The sequence below is a fragment of the Mustela nivalis genome (assembly GCF_964662115.1).
Source record: "Mustela nivalis genome assembly, chromosome: 1".
Lineage (NCBI taxonomy): Eukaryota > Metazoa > Chordata > Mammalia > Carnivora > Mustelidae > Mustela > Mustela nivalis.
The window spans coordinates 115,380,810-115,388,135 of record NC_139020.1 but is presented as its reverse complement, the minus strand read 5'-3'; the positions used below and the strand labels follow the sequence as shown (position 1 = coordinate 115,388,135).

General features: G+C 45.0%; 1 long non-coding RNA gene across 1 annotated transcript; it reads right to left on the bottom strand.

Moving 5' to 3' along the window:
- Positions 1-536: 536 nt before the first annotated feature.
- LOC309848819 lies at positions 537-6,524 on the bottom strand. The gene is made up of 2 exons (XR_014303310.1): positions 6,235-6,524; positions 537-1,152 (listed from the first exon to the last, which is right to left on the bottom strand). It is a non-coding gene; the product is annotated as an uncharacterized lncRNA (long non-coding RNA).
- Between the last annotated feature and the right edge of the window lie 802 nt (positions 6,525-7,326).

The window sequence follows — 7,326 nt, the reverse complement described above, 5'->3', positions numbered from 1 at the left end:
GCTGTTGACCTCTACCCAAAGCTGGCACCCTCCGATGTCCCCTGGGGTCCTGAAATCAATTTTGCATTTCTAATCCCATTATCCCTCCACCTGGCAGGCTCTGCCTTGAGCTGAGGGTAAGGAACAAACACTGAGCTGATTAGAGTCAGTTGACTGGGTTTCAATAACCTGCTGTGTTTGGGCAGGATTTTATTTCCTCGGAGGATACATGGGGACTGAGGTTTCTCCCCTGGGAATATTGCTCCCCGAGGATCCCATGTGCTTTTTTCCCCTTTAGTCAGCTCACCTCTGTCAGATTACACTACTACACTCCAGCTCTAGAGGATAGTCTAGATCTTATTTATTTTTATTTGCTTTATATTTTTATTATCCACACCATTTGTATTTATTGCAAAAAATTCTTCAAAAATTAGCGGGAAAAAAAGAGACACAAATTATCTGTAGGTTCACTAGTAAGAGAAAAACCAATCTATTTTTGTCTCAAACTTAGATATAAAATAGTCAAAATTAAATAATATCAAACACACTGTTTGGTAATTTTTTTATAAGATATTATTTATTTATTTGTCAGAGAGAGAGCGCGAGACCACAAGCAGGGGGAAAGGTAGGCAGAGGGAAAGGCAGGCTCCTCAGGACCCTAGGACCCTAGGATCATGATCTGAGCCAAAGGCAGATGCTTAACAGACTAAGCCCCCTAGTTGTCCCTGGAAATGCAGGTCCCCACATGCATGTTAATGAGCACATGCATGTTAATGAGTACGTACTATTGTATCATGTGACTCAGTCACTGGGGACCATTCCACTGTGATTGGGCAGGCTTTTACAGTTGCCATCCTTATCAACACCGCTGTGTTTGATACCCTTGGACTCACCTTTGCTCTCACTTGCCATTATTTGCTTAGACCAAATCATACTTCTCTGTTGATATGTCTTCCTTCCTTTGTCACATGGAGACCCTGGGTTGTTATGCATATCACAAGATAGAACAGTGCCTGGTGCATAGAGAGAGCTCAGTGATGTGTGTGGAATGAATGAATCAATCAATCAATAGAGGTAAGGGTCTCACCATCCTCAGCACTGTTCAGATCCATGGGGAGCTCTGAGCCCATATACAGGAAGGTGGGTTTCTCCCCTGGCACTTCAATTTGCTACCTAGGAGGGAATAGGAGACCAGAGAGGTTAGGGAGCTCACTCTACCACACAGCAAGCCGCCTGGCAGAGCTACCCAGAGCCCTAGCCCAGAGGCACAGCACACAGGTTTAGAGCAGAGTCTTGCCTTTGGCTCTGCCCTTAACCCACTCTGCGACCTTGGGCAAGTTATCCAAAGCTCTACTAGTCAGGTTTTTTTGTTTGTTTGTTTGTTTTTAAGATTTTATTTATTTATTTGACAGAGAGAGAGAGATCACAAGCACGCAGCAGAGCAGCAGGCAGAGAGGGCGAAGCAGGCTCCCCACTGAGCAGAGAGCTCCCACGTGGGACTCGATCCCAGGACCCTGAGATCATGACCTGAGCTGAAGGCAGAGGTGTAACCCACTGAGCCACCCAGGTGCTCCCGAGTCAGGTTTTAAATCTAGGAAATGAAGATAGTAGCACCGCCTGGCTGACTCACGAGGATTATGTTGAGATAGTGTAAAAGAGCTCGGCGGGAAGACAGGCTCCGCCCAGGGGAGCTGCTGGCCAGGCCCCCAGTTTCTGCGAAGCCCTGAGCTTCAGGGCCGCCCTGGGCTGGGTGAGCCGTGGTGCACCTGGCTGCCTGGCAGGGCTTCCCCAGGGCGCCGGGCGGGAAGTGGACGCTGGGCAGGACTGCAGGAGCGGGAGGAGACACGTGGGTGTGTTTTCCACGTTATTTCACATCATGTCTACCCACATCCTGACTTCTCTTTAAAAAGAACAGTTGTAAAAACAATATAGAGACATTAAAGGAAATTTTAAAGTAAGAACAAACACCTATGATCTCAGCGTTCTAACTTGAAATTGTTGTTTTCTTTCTGTCCAGTCCTTCCTGTTTGGCTAAACGCAGGCATACCTGATATCGCTGTGCCTCTGGTGATCTAGGTTGTATTATGCATGTCACTTAACATTTTAAATATAAATGCTCCTTCATTATCCTATCATCTTCATATACGGAATTATTTTTATAGATTTTATTTCTTTGTCAGAGAGAGAGAGAGCACAGCAGAGGCAGAGGGAGAAGCAGGCTCCCTGCTGCAGGAAGCCCCAAGTGGGACTCGATCTGATGACCCCAGGATCATGACCTGAGCAGAATATAGATGCCTAATGACTGAACCACCCAGGTGCCCTTTCATATACAGAATTTTTAATGGCAGCCTGATCTTCCACCAGGTTGATGAAGCTACATTTAGTTATTCATTTTCTTTTCTTTTCACAATTTTATTTTTCGGTCATCTTTATACCCAAAATGGGGCTTGAACTCACAACCCCAAGATCCCCTCCTCTGAGAGTCACATACTCGACTCACTGAGCCAGCCAGGTGCCCCTAGTTACTCATTTTCTTAATGCTGGATATTTAGTTTGCTTCTTTTTTTCCTCTTAAAGAGAAACCTATATTTGTTTATAGCTTTTTAATGCTTTATGGTTATATTCCTCCCCAGTGGAACCATTTACACTGTGCTAGGAGTATGTAAGCACACTTTTACCAACTCTGCAGAGAGATTTTGGGGTGATGGTAATATGATTGACTCTTTTTAGCTTAATCTGGTGTGGCGAGGTATTTATATTTAAGTTCCCCTTGAATGAAATTTAGTTCGTATTCTTTGCTCATAATCATTCTCAATTAGCTGTTTATGAACCTAATCTCGTGTCTTACTTTGCTGCAACCTTTTTTTCTCCAGTCTGTCACCTTTTCTTTTTTTTATTTTATTATGTTTTTAAAAAATGATAAAAGCAATACATGCTCATGGTAGAAAATTTGAAAAATAGAGTATTAAAATGAAAGTCTTCATTTAGAATTAACCTTTGTTATCCTATTTCAAAACCAAATGTAAGATATATTTCTGAGTCATTTGGGAAGAGTATGGACTAGTTGTTAGATGATGTTAAGGGATTGTTATTAATTTGGGTGGGCATGTAATAACAAGATACATATGTAGCTTTATCTTTATTTTTACTAGTCTTTTTAGGAACTTTTAAAAAGTTGTTTATTTGCTGGAGAGGGAGAGAACGCAAGCAGGCGGAGAGCAGGCAGAGGGAGAAGCAGGCTTCCCATTGAACAAGGAGCCAGACATGGGACTTGATCCCAGAATCCTGGGATCATAACCTGAGCCAAAGGCAGACAAAAACCACCTGAGCCACCCAGGTGTCCCTAAGTATATAATTAAAAAAAAATAAGCTTAACAGTTCAGATGCTTACTGGAGCATTGACAGGAAATTGCGTGTGAACTCTCAGATCTGCTTTTAAACACCCCAGGACCAAACAAACAAACAAAAGATTGGAGAAAATTAGATAAAACCGAATTGGTGGAATGTTAATATTTGTTGAAACCGGGTGACGGACGCATAGGCATTCATTTCATTGTTCCCTCTGCCTTTGACTATCTCTGACATCTTGTGGGATGAAAAGTCTAAGGACCTATTTTCTCAGGAGGTCTTGCAGGCTCCCCTACCTAAAATTCTCACCCCATATCACTAACTCTCATTTTGTATTTTTCATCCCCTATTTTTGTTTTCTCTCCATAGTCCCTGGTGACTGGCTCCTCAAGTAACTGTGGAAAAAAAACAAAATCACTGATAACAGTTTAAAATTACAGATATTCATTTTAACTTAAATTTAACAGAAGGAAGAAAGATACTGTAGTAGGATGAGGGAGTTGCTGAACATCAGGTTGTGGTTCCTCAAGGACCCTTTTAAAATTTAAAAAAAAAATCTGTAAAAATCATCGAGGTTGGAGGTGTTAGATCTTTTTCCTTTTCTCTCTGCCCATTTACTTTTCTTAAAAAGATTTTATTTATTTATTTGACAGAGAGAGATCACAAGTAGTCAGAGAGGCAGGCAGAGAGAAAGGGGGGAAGCAGGCTCCCTTCTGAGCAGAGCGCCCGATGTGGGGCTTGATCCCAGGACCTGAGACCATGACCTGAGCCGTAGGCAGAGGCTTAAACCCACTAAGCCACCCAGGCATCCCCTCTGCTCATTTATTTTTACTTCTTCATTTTTTAAAAGTAATCTCTATGCCTATTATGGGTCTTGAACTCACAACCTCAAGATCAAGTGTCAGAAGCTCAGGGGCGCCGGGGTGGCTCCAGCTTCCTGCTCAGTGGGAAGCCTGCTTCTCCCTCTCCCACTGCCCTCCCCGCCTTGTGTTCCCTCTCTCACTGTCTCTCTCTGTGTGTCAAATAAATAAATAAATAAATAAATAAATAAAGTAAAAAGAGTCAGATGCTCTACCGACCCAGCCAGCCAAGTACCCCTCTGCTCATCGCTGGCTTGCTTGCTTGCTTGCTTGCTTTCAAGATTTATTTATTTATTTATTTGAGAGAGAGAGAGAGAGAGAGAGAGTGGGCGTGCACAGAAGGAAAGGGAGAGAAAGAAGCAGACTCCCTGCTCAGCAGGGAGCCTCACGCAGGGCTGGATCCCAGGACTCTAAGATCATGACCCGAGCTGAAGGCAGATGCTTAACGGACTGAGCCACCCAGGCATCCTTCTGCTCCTTTCTTAATGGGCCTATATTTAAATTTCCAGGCAGTAAGACTTAATAACTGCTTCATCAACATCAGAATAAATATCACTAGTATATTTTTGAATCTTTATTTATTTATTTGACAGACTGAGAGAGAGTACAAGCAGCGGGAGTGGCAGGCAGAGGGAGAAGCAGGCTCCCCACTGAGCAGGGAACCCAGTACAGGACTTGATCCCAGGACCCTGAGATCATGACCTGAGCCGAAAGCAGACACTTAACTGACTGAGACACCCAGGCACCCAATATCACTAATATTTAAAGAAACAAACAACATCTTACTATATATATTTTGTTTTTACTTTCACATATACCAAGAACAAAGTGGAAAACAATGCCTACTTTTAGAATGAACTCTCAGGGCACCTGGCTGGCACTGTCAGTGAAGCATGTGACTTTTTGATCTTGGGGTTTAAGTCTACACTTTGGGTGTAGAGATCACTTAAAATAAGATCGGGGCTCCTGGGTGGATCAGTTGGTTAAGCCTCCGACTCTAGGTTTCAGCTCAGGACCTGATCTCATGGGCCCTGGGATGGAGTCATGCCTCAGGCTCCGCACTTAGCAGGGAGTCGGCTTGAAAGATTCTCTCCCTCTGTCCCTCCACCTGCTCCCTCCCTCTCATTCTCTCTCTTTCTCAAAGAAATCATTAAAAAAAAAAAAAAAAGATAAGATTTAGGGCGCCTGGGTGGCTCAGTTGGTTAAGCATCTGCTTTTCGCTCAGGTCGTGATCCCGGGGTGCTAGGATCGAGCCCCACATCAGGCTCCTTGTTTATTGAAGAGCCTACTTCTCCCTCTCCCTCTACTGCTCCCCGTGCTTGTGTGTTCTCTCTCTGTCAAATAACTAAATAAAATCCTTAAAACAATTAATTAATTAATTAATTAAAAAATAAGATCTTAAAAAAAAGGAATAGACTCTCTAGACAAAACAAATGTAGAAAGGCTGATCGATGAGCAAAATATCCTAGAAAATACCCTAGTTAAGGGGAGAAAGCCACCTGTTATGAAGAAAAGATTAGAGCTACTGTATTTCCTTTGCGGTTCTTTTTACGACTTTTTAAAAGAATTTATCATAGGCTATCAGCCGCTAGCCAGCCAGGAAACAGATGTACATGGTCAGACCTCATCAAGAAACGGGAGAAAATGCCCTCTTGTTCCCACCTTGGACCAGCTTCCTTCACCTTCTTTCCCATCTTGGCGATCTGAGTCTTCCCAAAGGGCATTCTGGCTTTACCCTCCTTCCTCTGCTCCCTCCACGCCTTCCCTCACCAACACACTGGTTTCCAGCCCTGGGGGTCAGGCTCATCCAAGAAGCTATAAAAACAGACACTCCCCCTGCCTCCTGGGGCCCTGTCTTTGCAGATTCTGACCCTGTCGGTCTGCATGGAAGTTGGGGGGCTGTTTTTTGATGCCCTCTCTGTAATTCTGATGACATCATCCCATCGGTGTCTTTCATGCCTCATTCCGCACGGTGTCTGACAAATAGTAGGTGCTTAAAAATTCGTGACAAACGAACTGAAGAAACAATGTTTTAAGGTCCTTGTACCTGTGTGTGGAAGCCAGTGTCTCCTCTTTGGATTTCCATAACCATCTTGTGAGGCAGAGAATGTGGTGGGCGGTTCCTGTTGCACAGAGGCTGAAAGGTGAAGGAGTCTCCGGAGGGTCACCCACAGAGGGACCGGAGGCTTAGGGTAAGGGGCAGAGTTTAAGGAGGGGAGAAAGGAATTCCGGTCCCCATTACTTGATGGGTAGAAGTGAGCAGAGACAAGGGGGGGGAAAGAGGAAAACGAAGAGAAGGGACCAGAAAATAAGTAGAGGAAGGTTAGAGGAGCCTGAAAGTATAGAAACGGAATAAGATGACCAAAAAAAAAAAAAAAAAAAAGTAAGACTTAAGTGCAGGCACAGGTGGAGACCAGACAGGATTATGAGGAGGCGGGGCTGGAGCCACTTTCTCACGGGAGCGGGGGCGGGGGCAGGGGCGGGGGGGGGGGGTGGGGGGGGCAGCAGAAGGAGACAGAGTAGCTCCAGAGAAAAGGGCTAGGAGGGTGTGAGGCCATAAAACCTATTTCTGGGGTAGGCATGTCCCCAAGTGTGATGTTTTCCTTGGGGTTAAAGCGATTGGGCCCAATGTCACCACGGGAAACACATCCTTCTGCTGACTATGGCCTCTGCCCTCTGGCCGTCGCCTCTAGGACTGTGTGTTTAGGCAGCCGCAGTGCATTTTTAGAACAATTTTTAACTTGCAGGCTGTACCTGTGGAACCAGAATGTCTGGTCAAGACCAGTTACATAACACCCTCGGCCCTGCTGGGTGCCAAGGGCAACAGCAGCTTGGCCCCACGCAGGTGTCAGGTGTCGGCTATGCCTCGTCAGAGAGAGCGGGAGACAAAAGGAAGGGGTCCCCTTCCCACCTGGAGATCTGAGCCCCACTCCTGGAGCAGGAAAGCTGAGTGGGACAGGACCTCGTGTGAGTTTTCTATCCAGGAGCCCTGAGAATGCAGCTCTGTTCTGGTCTAAGGCTTCCTGAAGGATTTAGGCTAAATTGAAGAAAGAACTTTGCCATTGAGGTCAGCAAAATATGCGTCACATAGAGGTTTCTTCTCTCCCTAATTAAAGATGATCGGTGATGAATAAAGTAG